This window comes from Myotis myotis, unplaced genomic scaffold, assembly GCF_014108235.1.
Source record: "Myotis myotis isolate mMyoMyo1 unplaced genomic scaffold, mMyoMyo1.p scaffold_m19_p_7, whole genome shotgun sequence".
Lineage (NCBI taxonomy): Eukaryota > Metazoa > Chordata > Mammalia > Chiroptera > Vespertilionidae > Myotis > Myotis myotis.
Window position 1 is genome coordinate 45,174,273 of NW_023416379.1, and position 14,246 is coordinate 45,188,518.

Below are 14,246 nucleotides of genomic sequence, written 5' to 3' on the forward strand. Positions count from 1 at the left end.
TGTCCTATCTAATTATTATAACAATGACTCTATTATCAAAAACCAGATTTTCAAACAGGCTAAGTCCCAAGGTCACCCAGCTAAATAGTAACAGCATGGGTTTCAGAGCCCATGCTTTCCCCATCGACACACAGCCTGGCCCAGACACCCCCACAGCATGAACAGTCTCTGAGGTGCTTCCTCTCTATGGCAGAATCTAAGAGGAGGGGCCTAGCCTCATCTTATGGGTTTGGAGGTTGGAATCGACCTAGAGTATCTGAAGATGAGCCCCTTACCTCCCGTGAGAAGAATTTTGGTTGGTGGCAGAGCAAACAGACCCCAGTGGTCTGAAGTTCCGAGGACCTTCAGTTGTGAAGGCCTCAGAGGCCTGGGCTGGTGGAGACAGAGGGATCAGAAGACTGCAGAGATTATGCTCCCTTGGTTTGGAAACGGAACTCAGGGCAGACCCGGATTTAGCAGAAGGTGGGAAGAGAGCTCTGGCTGCCCACCTCACCCAGCTCTGTTCTTATCTATTTCTTTTGACAGAAGACCTTTGTCCTTAAAAGAGTTTGAAAATCACTGATCTAGTTTAATATTCCACTTACAGATGAGGAAACTGAGGCCTTGATAAGGTTGCCAGATTAAGGGTAGGAGACACAATCAAATTTGAATTTCAGATGAATAAACAAAATTATTCTTTAGTAGTCTCAAATATGGTTTGGGACACACTTATATGAACAATTATTGTTATTATTATTATTATTATTATTATTATTTTCCGGAATCTGACAACACTAAGCCCATGGAGCACAGCTGCTCTGCCAGAGAACCAGTCAGGGCTGATGAGGCATAAAAAAGCGAGCATGTGGCTGATTTGGACGCACCGTCTCCTGTCCAGAAGTGGACCTTGTCAGGGCTGTACTGTATTAAAGTACAGAGCCTCCCTTGCTGGAGGCCGAAAACTCATTTCAGCAGAGCCACATTTGTTTAAGGGTTGGAGCAAGAGAGGCTAGTGGAGGGAGGCCTGGATGCGGCCAGCAGCCCAGCTGGTGTCCCCCATGCCTGCCTCCTCCCTGTGTACCTCCCTGTCCTCACACCCCAGCTGGGCCCTGGCATCCTGGGGCTGGGCAGCCCATGACACTTGGGGTGATGAGCCACATTATGGCTCCAGCATTGGTGCTTGGCACACCGCATCCTCGTCCTGTAAGACTCCAGCTTTCTCTCTGGAGCAGTGGAGAGAGGAGAGGAGGGGGAGAGAAGAGGCCTGAAAGTTAACAAGCAAAATCACTCAAATGATCTCCTGTCTTCCTCTTCCCTGACTCGGCCTCATTAACACAGGAGGCTAATATTTGGCTCTGGAGCGCGGCAGGACGGAAGCTCTCTCCAGGGGCTCTGGTAAATGTCATAAATTGTGAGAGTGCAGCTTGAGGAGCTTGTGAATGGCATCTGAGCCCGAGGCCATCTAGTAATATTTATACTGTGGAAGTTCAGCCTTTTTCCCCCTTTAAAAAAAGTTTCCGATTTGTTTCAGAGGATGTCCATCTTAATCACTGTTTCTGGCGCTCTAACGGGAAGATGCTCAGGTCCCGGATGCCAGGGGAAGGCCGTGGAAGAAACTAGGAGTTCACACTAAGGAGGTGCTCACAGGAGCTCAGTTTCCAGACCTTTTATTCTGCCCAGTGCCCTTTCTCTGCTTGGGGTACAGTTAGGAAACAGGTCTCTAACTGTAGGCAAAGAGAATCATACTTATTTTTAGTCTATAAAATCCAGAGAATGAATGAAATATGCTTGTTTAGCTATCACCAAAGGACATAAAATTCCTCATCAGGAACGATAAAATATTACAGAAAATAATAAAATAAAAGTTATATATTATATATATTCATTTTATCCTTCAAACAGTACTATGGGGTGGGTACTCTTATCCCCATTTTAAAGGCTGAGAAACTGAGGTTGGGGTCTTGACCACTAATCTCTGTTACAGACCCAAGTAGAAAACCATACTAGCTGCTCACACTGAGGTTGTACCCCATGGTGTGGCATTTCAGGCCCCTCACAATTTACCCCCAACCTGCCTTTTCAGTTTTATCTTGCACGACTCATCTTTGAGCACAACTCAGATATGGCAGGTCTCACTGTCCCTGAGCTTATCAGGCACATTCCTCCTCTGAGACTCTGAGTCTTTGGGTATGTTGTCTTCCCATACTTCCAGAATATTCCATCCACCATTGAATTAGGTCCCACCTTCTACCTGGGCATCCTCATGGCCATTCCATCGAGATTTCTCTCTTTTGGTCTGAATGTTTGAAGAAATGTTGCTCAGTTGGTTAAGCCTGTACAGTCCCTGAAGTTACTTTGTTCTGTCCCCCAAGTCTGTGCTGTTTCTTAATGACTCATCTCTCTATCTTCTTCCCTAACTAAATTATAAGCTACAGGAGGGAAGAGGCTCTGTATGAACATAATGGTCCCTCAGTCAGGATAAGTGGCTGGGAGCTTTATTTTATACTTGCTGATTCTTAAAAGAATCACTAAAGAGGTAAGTGGTCGTCTTCATGGGCAGCTGGGATGCTCGTGGTGTCTCCTGGATTAGGCAAGGTCTAAAATATAATATCGCCTATAAGCAGACAGCTCTCTCACTTATGCAATACTGGTCTTAGGCAAATTCATTTTCCTCAAATTATTCCATAAAACACATAATAAGATTTTAGAGTTGGAGAAAGTTTGTGTTCTTACAGGAACAAAGAGTCAACTATTGCGGGCAGTAGCCGCTCTGAGCAGGTCTTTCCCTTTCTTTCTGGCATTATTTTGGTGACCAAAGGACTCATGATGCATCAGCTTATCGTATATCAGTGTTATTTGTGTCATTTTCCCATTAATTGCCATGCGTTCCCATTAAGTGCCTTTCCCATTAATTGCGGAGCAATGATTTAGGAGAGACTAGAAGTCTGACTGGAGATGTAAGGGTAAAGCCCAGCGGTGCCAACACGGACTTTGTGTCTAGCTGTGGATGGCTCAAAAGATTGAGCTCAGGCTTATGTTTATAATGCAAAAGTGAGCACTGAAAGGAACAGACTTTATGCTGAAGTATTCTGGGCTTTCACTAAATATGAGCTTTGAAAAACCTTTTCTATCTGAACGGTTGTGTGTCTCAGGGAGCATTTGTCATTTGTGAATCTGGGTAAGATAAACTGAAGGTGAAACATTTCTGGAAATGTGCCTTTATCCTTTATAACAGCGGTTCTCAACCTGTGGGTCGCGACACCTTTGGGGGTCGAACAACCCTTTCACAGGGGTCGCCTAAGACCATCGGAAAACACATATATAATTACATATTGTTTTTGTGATTAATCACTATGATTTAATTATGTTCAATTTGTAACAATGAAAATACATCCTGCATATCAGATATTTACATTATGATTCATAACAGTAGCAAAATTACAGTTATGAAGTAGCACTGGAAATAATTTTATGGTTGGGGGTCACCACAACATGAGGAACTGTATTAAAGGGTCACGGCATTAGGAAGGTTGAGAACCACTGCTTTATGAGGTCTCTCTGCTCATACCTATGGCACTTCTGGCCTCCAGGCCTGCCCTCAGTTTTCTCCATTGTCCAAGGAGAGCTGTTTGTCCTCATGACAAGGGGGAGGGGGGAAAGGAGTCCTTCCAGGGACAGAGAACAATGACTGCTTTTCCTTTATATTCATCACAAAGATCGATAATCCACATATGATTTCCACACTGGGCCATAAGTATAAGTAATTACGGAATAATTAAATGTGCTAAGGGTGGCCAGGACTGTTAAAAGAGCAATTATGTAGCTAACCCCTCTGGGCTGCCTTCGCTCTGAGCTGAAATGAAATAATTTGAAATATAAAATCAGATTTCAGAATGAACATTTCAGAGACCTCTTCTATTACACACTGTTTACCTGTAATATAACTTCTTTTTTCTTTCTCAAAATTTAATGAACAGATACCAGACTTAGGACTGCAAACAAGAGCAGACAAAAAGGGAATTCAGCACTGTGCCAAGGTAAGGCTGTCCCCACCTGCCTTAGTGCGTGTTTCTACTAGAATCCTCCAGTCTTTCAATATCTAGTTCAAGTGCCACTTTCATGAAGACGTCTATGATTCTGTTTGTCTGAGTCTCCCCTAACTGTAGTACTTCCTACTTCTATTGTAGAATTCAGTAAAATCTGTCTTATTTTACAACTCTTTGGTAATAAAAAACCTTTTTATACTGCTTTATAATTTATAAAGCATTTTTCATGTATCTTATTTCATTTTAATCCTCAAAACTTTGTAGGGGTACACAGTAATGCAAATTTATAGATAAAGAAACTAAAACTCAAATGACTTAAAATAAGACTTTAAAACTCAAATGCATATAGGAGCCAAGCAAATACAAAAACAAAATATTCTGTTCAGGGATGTATCAGTTAGCATAAGCTAAAGTATGGGCAGCACCAAAGTGATTCCCAAACCATGGTGGCTTGTATCAAAGCAGCCTTATTTCTCAGTCATGTTTCATGTTCATTGACTGTCATGCTGCTCCATATCCTTAACGTTGGGATCCAGACTGACCACAGGGGCATTGCTGGGATTGAGGCAAAAGATAACAGGGTACAACTGGATGACGGCTTCGAAAGGTCCTACTTAGAAGTGGTGCATATCTCTTTGGCTCACAAATCAAAACGTGCCCTTTTTTTGGGCACAATCTAGCAGATCTAGATGAACCAAACATTCACCCTGCATTAGGGGTTGGCAAACTAAAAGGTTGACAAAAATCAAAAGCATAATATTTTGTGACACATGAAAATTACATGAAATTCAGATGGTAATGTGTCTATCAATTAAGATTTTTTTTTAAAATATATTTTATTGATTTTTTACAGAGAGGAAGGGAGAGGGCTAGAGAGTTAGAAACATCGATGGGAGAGAAACATCGATCAGCCGCCTCCTGCACACCTCCCACTGGGGATGTGCCCACAACCAAGGTACATGCCCTTGACCGGAATCGAACCTGGGACCCTTCAGTCCACAGGCCGACGCTCTATCCACTGAGCTAAACCGGTTAGGGCTATCAATTAAGATTTATTTGGACAAAGCCATTCTATTTGTGTATCCCCATGACTCTACCATGCTACAAAGGCAGAGATGAGTTACAACAGCCTTCAAAGCTTAAAATATTTACTGCCGGGCCCTTTACAGAGAATGGGCTGTACCCTCTCCTGTATCACCAGTCAGAGACCAACTCAATCAGGTAGGGGTCCAATCTAGGTTAGTTCTAGCTGTGTGTGTGTTTCTTTTTCTTTTTTTTCTTTTCAGTTTCTATGGACAATGTGTTTGGAATCCAGGGCCACTACATACTGCCGTGCATACCAGAGGGTGTTGTTCAAATAGCTCCTCATGTGACTGGAGCTCCTGAACTCATGGGGGTGGGGCAGCAGGGCTTTGTTTCCTTTGACACACGAAAAATGTGATTCCTGATGTTGGCCTCTCTTACCTGGGCATTTAGGAAAAACTGTTTTGCTTGGATGTTCTGAGGTATTTAGAGAATTGCCTCAGCTCAGCAGACCACTTGATTATGGTGGCTGTGGTTTAATCAGAGGCCAGGGTGCTTTCTGGGAAGGAATGATCCAGCATTGAATAGAAATGCTCTTCTAAATCGGGGTAGGCCCCTGCAGCGTGTGGTCTTCATTGAGAGTCTGCAGCTTCTCCACCCCCTGAGAGGCTGGGCGCCTCCTCACCCCAGCCCAGGCGAGCCTGAGCATCAGGGGGCAGCAGCCTGGTGCTGGTCTCACTTTGGAAAGGTTTCCTACTGCTCCTCAAGAAAATTGCTTTTGTTCTCCAGCTCTTGTTACTGCTAGTCTGGCCCTGGTTGTCTGTGATAAATGAAATTCGAAGCAAAGTTTGGAGAAAGTTGAATACTTTTCTTGGGTCTGTGGCTAGAAATCTACAAAGTTCTGGGCAAAAGCCTATTTAATTTCTTTTGGAAGTCAGCGTTTGCCAGGCCTCTCAGCCATGGTGCCAGCACAGAGCGCCTTACCTGACATCTCTGGTGTCCGGATGCTTCCTGTCCTTTCTTAGGATCCACACTGCCGTGGATCAGGTGCTCACAGGCAGATGGGCAGACTGAGGGGACTGGGAAGAGGCCCAGAATGGCTCTGGTCAGCCTTCAGGGGCCGAGGGAGGATTGGTCTGGCCAGCACAGAGAGAGTCTCAGGAGCAGGGAAATAGCCAGTACGGCCCTGCCATGCTGTCATTAAGGGGATCCAAGACTATGTAGCTGGAGGTCCTGCAGAGAAGCAGATCCCAGCAGGTGGAGTACAGGGTGAAAGTGTCTGCATCCCCAGTGAGCAGCTAGTGAGTGGGGGCAGGGCACCAACCACCAGCCACTGGGTTCAGAGCTACTAGATGCCTAGCACGAGAGCATGGTAAGGGCCTACCACTGGTCAGGTGGTGCAGTGGGAGGGTGTGGGCTTTGGAGCCAGACAGACCTCGCTGTGGGTTGTCGGTGAAAGCCTTGCTGTCTTACCTGCGAGTAGGGCTAACACCACCCAGCTCTGGGAGGCGCTGGGAGATATAAATGAGGTAAGTTGTATAATGCCTTAGAATGGAGCAGACACACAAAGGGACCTTCTTAAGGCTCTTCTGCCCCAGCCCAGAATTAGAACTGGGAGTTGGGCTGGGCTTGCAAATGAAGAGTCAGTGGTCCCAGCCAGGGGACCTGTTGTGCTGAGGCTGAAAGCCAGCCTGGGCCTCACAGTGTCCATAAGGATTTTAGGAAAATATTCCCACTGGGTTTTCCTACTTTGTTTCCAAAGGTTTTCTTTTTGGAAAGTCAAGGACTTTGATCTGATTTGGTTAAAATCTGAGGTGATTAGAAAAGAATGGGGGTGTTTGAAAACAACAGAACTTGGGCTTGTGGAGAGAATTTCAGAATGCAGTAGAAATTCTTGCAAAGATCTAAAATTATGAACGTGTGTTGAGAGAGACAATCAAAATGTAAAGATTATTGTTCATCTGACACATTGCTTTCCAGTTTTAGAGAACATGAGTATGAATCTATTCTTTAGGCTTTAGATCCTTTGCAAATAATCTAAAAAGATTTATTGAGGGGAATATTTATTTTTATCAGTTTGTAAAATTACTACCACTGTAACCCGTTAAGCACTGCATTAAAACATTCCAGATTTTTCTATAGTCAGGACATAATGCCCATTGTGACATTCAGTGAACACAAAATAATGGTGCCAACTCCTTGAAGCCCACAAGACCTGTGCCACACTCACCTCTGCCTCTCTGACCTTTAGCCCAGGGCACCCCTCTTCCTGGTGGACCCTCCATAAAGCGTTGTTGAACTAAACTGAATGACAAGAGCATTTTATGTTATTACAGCTCTATTGAGGTGTAATTGATACGTAAAAACTATACCAATTTAATGTATACGTTTTGATGAGTTTGAACATATGCATACACCTGTGTTGCCAGCATTACAATCAAGGTAATAAACATATCCCTCACCTTTTTAGATTATTTGCAAATGATTAAACAACATTTTCAGTTGAATGTGCTCCACTCTACAAAAACCCAAAGACCATTGAGATTTACCAGATACATAAGGTGGTGGTGGTGACGGTTTGAATATGAGGGAAGTTACAATACACGCTACAAATGGTTTGTTCTTTTACATAGCAAAAGTGACTTTAAAGAGAAAGTCCCATGTTGAATAAAAAAATAAGTTGGAGAGGTTCATCTCTGCATTCCTTTTTGGGGATGGTTTTATGAACTAAGGAACATAGATCCTCCCTTTTCTGTTAAAGTCATTTAGCAATAGTAAAAAAAACTTGGTTTCCTTGGGTTGTCAGAGAATGTGTGGTTCTCTGACCCTAATGAGGAGAGGAACTGCCCCAATTCTGCTATGGATCTAAAACCGAAATTCCTAACACCGAAAGTCCAAGTCCTTCTCCAGCTCACCCACTGAAGAGCTCCACTGGGTATCTGTACCCTTGGACACATGGTAGAGCAACAGTGGTGGGGGCAGAAAGCTCCTGGACATTAGGCGTCGGTGTGTCTGAGTCCCGTGGCTTCCCAGGACCAGACGTGCTTGGTGTGGGAGTTCTTTTCTGCAGAGAAATGAATGTCTCTGTGGGTGCTTGAGCTGCAGAGAGAGATTCTAGTCTCAAAGCACCTGAGCGTTACAGGCAAGGCACCAGTAAAAAGGTGATACACTCAGAGAAGACAACTTCTAAAATATAGGAGATGAAGTGAGTTATTTACTTTGTTTGCATTAATCTGGAGAGTATTCTCTGGCCTCACGCGGGGGTTTGGGCTTCTGGGCATTGAAAGTTAATATGCCAGGAGTGACCCTCAGTCCTGAGAGGGGACAAACAGTCTAGCTTCCTCACTCCTAAACATTCTGAGGCATGTTCAGCCTCTTCCAGAGACTCCTCATGGGGGTAAATACCAGATGTTTAAAGGGGGAACTGATCATTACAGGATCCTCTGTTGGTTTTCCTCCTTTTTGCTGCCTTGACTTCTACTCCTTATGCTCACCGAGACCTTCTCCCTCCCAAATAAACTACTTGCAATCAAATTCTTACCCCAAGATCTGTTTTGGAGGAAACCCAAACTGCAGACAACTTTCCCTATAGTCTAAATGCCAGTAGATAGTGTCTTTCCATGCCCGAGTCACATGACATGCTACCTGTGCTCTTCGCATTGCACAGATTATAGTTTACCTCATTTTAGAGAAAGCTGTATCTGTGACTTATCTCCCTTAGGAAAGTGTAACCGTTTTGAGGGCAGGATACCTCATTGTCCAACAGTACTTTTCATAGAGTAGCTATTCAATATCTATCTATTGACTAAATGAGTAAGTGAATGATGAATGAATTAACAAATGAACGACAAAGTTCCTCTTCACTTTGCTGTTTATCAGGGCAGGTTTAGGCAGCAAGCATCCCAGAGGCTCTGCATCCCTGGTCTTTGCACACAGGAGGTGCTCTACAGATGTGAGTGGTGTGAAAAACACAACCTGCAGGAGGGCTCAGAGTCTCTTATCAGCCCTCTGTCCAGTTCATGGAACTTGGTCCAATGGTATTTGAGAAGTCTGTATGCTCTGCTGACTTTAGAGGCCATTGGCAGCCAATCCCAGTTCGTTGGGGCTTCATGGAAACAGCCAAAACAGTCTTGTCAGTCTGGGCTCTGTCCCTGTCTCTGTGAATGAGCCTCAGGACTGGCTGGAGGCAAGAGGGAGGCCTGCCTCCCTGACAGCTGTCAGCTGCCCTTGGACAGTGGGAAACCAACTCAAGTTAGAGCCTATAGAATTCACACTACTCTGAGCCACTGAGCGGGAGCCTTAAAACCCCTCAGCTAGTGCCCTAGAGGGTGATCTCAGCCCGGAGAAACCCCTGGGGGCTGGGGCTTGCCTGACTGCACTGGCAATGAATGGGAGGAGGGAGCCCAGAACATTCCTTGGGTTGTGGAAGTGTTGAGATAGTGATTCAGACTCTCGGGTGCTTCAAGTATTTCCATGCTGGTGGACTGTGTTGATGCCCCAGGGTCCACGGTGGTAGAAGAGGTGACACCTACTTCCTTGTATCAAGGATATTGTTTAGCATGTTAGGAAAAGACCTCACACAAAAAATGAGGTGTGTGGCCAAGGGCACTAACACGCATTGTGACCGTCCTACGCAACCTATTGCAAGGAGTGGACTTGGGAGTTGAAATCTCGGAGGGACAGCAGAAAGAGACACACCAGCTCTGATGCTTATAAGTCCTGGGCCATATGTAAGTTGCATACATGCACACCTGCAGCTGCCTTCCCTGCTGTTGGAGCAATCATGACAACCTAGGCCCAGCTGCTGTGGCTCAGTGGTTGAGCATCGACCTATGAACCAGAAGGCCACTGTTCAATTTCTGGTCAGGGCACATGCCTGGGTTGCAGGCTTGATCCCCAGTGTGGGGTGTGCAGGAGGCAGCCGATCAGTGATTCTCTCTCATCATTGATGTTTCTATCTCTCTCTCCCTCTCCCTTCCTCTCTAAAATCAATATATATTAAAAAATAATGACAACCTAGGACAATTAGGAGGACAATTACTGAGAGATAAGGACATAAAACACCCAGTCCACATATGTCCTTTCTTTCCGTGCTCTCCTCTCTCTTCTTTTCCATTTCTCATTTATTTCCATTACACCTTGAGAGAAAGAGTAATGAACTGGCAATCATTCTTGAAGCACCAAGTGTTTTGTCCTTATCACTAACAAACTATGGGCTGATTTGTTTTTGAACATTGCAGAGGTACATGCAGGAGCATGTAGGTTCCAGTCAGTTGTCAAGGGCAGCTTATTCTAATTCTTCTCACAGCTCATCTAGGTCCCAGGCTTTGGGGGCCCCCCATCCTTCCAGCCCTGTGCCTGCCCTTGGGCTGGTTCTGACCCAAGACCCTGAGCTTCTGCCTGAGAGGTCTCTGAGGAAGTCGATGCCCGCAGGTAGATCTAACTCACCCAAAGCAGGCTTCTTAGTGGGACTTGGGCGTTTCCAAAAGTGGAAAAACTCAGAAGCAATCCAGTTGATGGAGATAGTCTTATACCTTCCTGTCTCCTGAGAGGAAGCGGAGAGCAATACATAGCTTAAAAAGAGACAAAAGCCTCCAGGAGCATCCCATGCCACTCAGAAAAGACATGAAAAACTTCATAATTTTTAGTGTTAAGAAGTGCCATAATTTAAATATACAATTGTTAACAGAGAAACAGGAATGTTGCATAATAAACTTTTTAACACTTTTGTTGGGAACAATGAGCTGAAAGTAAAAGTTCAAAGCCAAATCTGCTTTGTTAAGGAGAAAAAAGTTTTTTTGGTTTACTTTTATTGTGATACTTTTACAGATGTCCCCATTTTGCTCCCTTTGCCCACCCCAAGCCAGTCCCTGCCCCACCTTCCCTCTGGCCATCACCACTCTGTTGTCTGTGTCCATGGGTTATGCATAAATATTTCTTAATTATAGATCAGTGAGAACTCTCTTCTGTCACAATTTTGTTTATAATGTTGGCAGCTACACTTTCATTACTTTATTAATTAATGTATCTAATATTCTTTTTAAAGGATTCTTATTTCAACAGAACAACAGAGGGCCTTGTGTGTTTCTATTGATTGCTTTCAATAAAACTGAAGCAAAATACATTTTGATATAATGATATATAGTGTTATAGCCCTATCTTGGTATATTCATCTATTAATAAAATGTTACGGGTTAGACTTGTAATATTTACTGCTATAAAGCACCAAGGAAAATAACTACATTTACTTTCTAAATATTCTTTCTTACTTTTGGAAAGTGGAATGACCTTGAAATGCTTATGTATAAAAAATGAGGTGTCCAGAAAAAAAATAGTATTCCATCTGTTCCAGCCTCAGAACTGCATGTGAACTTAGTTGTTTCTTTTTAAAAATATATATTTTATTGATTTTTAGAGAGAGGGGAAAAGAGAGGGAGAGATTGGCACATCGATGACAGAGAAACATCAGTCAGCTGCCTCTTGCACGCCCCCTACTGGGGATGGAGCCCACAACCCAGGCATGTGCCCTGATTGGGAATCAAACCGGTGATCTCTTGGTGCATGGGTTGATGTGCAACCACTGTGCCACACCAGCCAAGCTTAGTTGTTCCTTAAAGCGATCCACCACCTTGAATGGGGATGTGTGTACCTGTGGTTGCCATAAGGTCTGCAATTGGTCTTTAGGGGAGTACATGAGGGACTGGGATGGGTAAGGGGCCGGGGGGCAAGGTAGGGGACACCTTTCTACTGGAAGGTGATTAGAGAGTCCAGCTAAGATGAGGGAAGCTCATGTCCCCATGGGTGCACTGGGATCAGTATAGTCTCTTATAGGAAGAGATGTTGGAGGTCACAGGTGTGGGTAACAGGAGAGGAAAAATGAAAGAGAGGCCAGATGGCTTGGCACAGATTGCTAGCTCCTATCAGTCATGGATTTACCTGGAATAGATCAAAAAGGCCCTGAACTCTCATGAGCCCAGGATGTAGGACCTTGAGATTGGGAGATTATCCTGGATTTCCCAGGGGGTCCAATCTTATCAGATGGATTCCTAAGAGTGGAGAACCTTTCCAGGCCATGGTCAGAGAGATGTGACTACAGAAACATGGTCAGAGAGATACAACATTGCTGGCTTGGGGGATGGAGGGTAGGGTCCATAGCTAAGAAAGGCAAGACACAGATTCTCCCCCTGAGCCTCCAGAAGGGAATGAAGCCTTGCAAAGCTTCTTGATATTAACCCATGAGACCTGTCCCAGACTTCTGACCTACAGGTCTGTAAGATAATAAATATCTGTTGCTTTAAGCCATCCAGTTTACAGTAGTTTATTACAGTTGCAATAGGAACCTAATGCAGCAGTAGAGAGCTGGACGAAGTGACCACAGGTCTTTTAGAGTGCTTCTAATCTGGGATTCCTTAATCCCATCTGGCGTGTTAAATATCTCCTCCTATATGAATAATTTCCATATTAGCCTCACATATTTCCAGAGATTGGGACAGCATAAAATATTTATGTCAAGACCGACAGATTTAATGAATTGGCTTATCTTGATTTTTATAAAAATTTTCTCACTGGCCAAAGAGTCTACTTCAAACATTCTGTTTACTCAGAACAGTCCTTCTCCAACACATTTCCTTTGGAACTGAGTTCACATGTGCATCTTGTGCGCATTGTCAGGGTTTTGTGCTCCAGGACCCTAGGAAATGAACTTTTATATGTTACCTTTTAGCTGCCAAGACAGGTCCCTGACACCTGGAGAGATGAGATTTAATGAAAGCTTACATGAAAATGTACCAAGAGCAAGCCAGGCCTGGCCGAAGAGGGCTTAGGACAGCACAGATTCCCAGTCAATTAGCAATAGAAGAGAACTCAGGGGCCGCGGAGCAGGGAGCCATGTTGACCCAGGTCTCACTGGGCTACTCTGTGAAGGGATTTCCCTTTCAAAGTGGTCATTAGGCAAAACATCCTGAAATAAGGATGAAAATGAATATTTATGCTCAAAAGGCGAAAAGATTTTGAAAAGGTCATTGAGTCTTATTCCTTCCTAGAGTGTTTCACAGCTCAGAAAGGAAAGAACATTCAGAGAGGGGGAGGCATCCACTTCCAAAGACAAAAAAATTAAATTTCCACTTTCAGCAGGTGAGAGGGTCTCAGCCACTGAATCACACATTTTTTCACATCCCAATTCCCTACCTCAAAGCTTTCTGGAATCTGTAGACAAGAAGATGAATCTAGGGCATACCATTCCATTCTTTCTATGCTACTGAATTCAATTCAATTTATGTTTATTGAGCACCTATGATCAGCCAGACATAAGATGCAATTTTTTTTTTTTTACCCTCAAAGGATTCACTGTTGAGCAGGAAAAACATGCAAACACATTTTAGTCCAGAGATTAATGCCACAATAGGGGTAAATATAAAGTGTAAAGGGAGCAGAGGAGGAAGGGATTAATCAAGGGGGCAGAGTGGAAGGCTCCCTGGAGGAGGTGATGTTTACCTTACTGGGTTTTAATTGTGATTGGTATTTTATCAGGTGGCAAGGGGAAGAAAGTGTGTTGTGGGCTGTGCAACAGCCCTACACGTGCCTTCTCACCTACCCCTGAATGGCTGGCTGGAGCCCTTCTTAGCAGATTGGTTACTAAAGGGTCCTAAGTATACTGACCATAGACTTTGTTTCCAGGAAGACCTTCATGTGAGTTTTGACACAACTTCCTGTGTAACCTTTAAAAAATTACTTACCTCTGTAAAGCCTTGGATTTCTTTCTTGTACATTGGAGATATGAATAATGACTACCTATAAAGCTGTTCTGAGGGTTAAATGAACTAATGCTTTGCATATGCTTGGTACCTAGTAGCAAACAGTACTGGTTATTTTTGTCCACACCTAAGTTTTATCCTCCAAAAACCTGAACGCAGCCCCCCCCCCCCTTTAGTTTTTACTACAATTCTGCTTAGGTCACTAGAGTGTCATGGATATTAACCTCATTTTCTCTCTTTAGACAAAAACATTGGAGTCAGAATTGGTCAGGCATGAGCAGTGGTGCAACCAGTGGCATTGGTGGCTGAAATAAGAGCAGATGACAAGCAAGTCTGGCTTCATGGGCACGTAACCCGTGTAGTACACAATTCCTCACACTCAGAAGGACCCCACACTTCGTTTCTGCGGTCACTGTCTTGAAATTATTAATTTTTGAAAAGGACC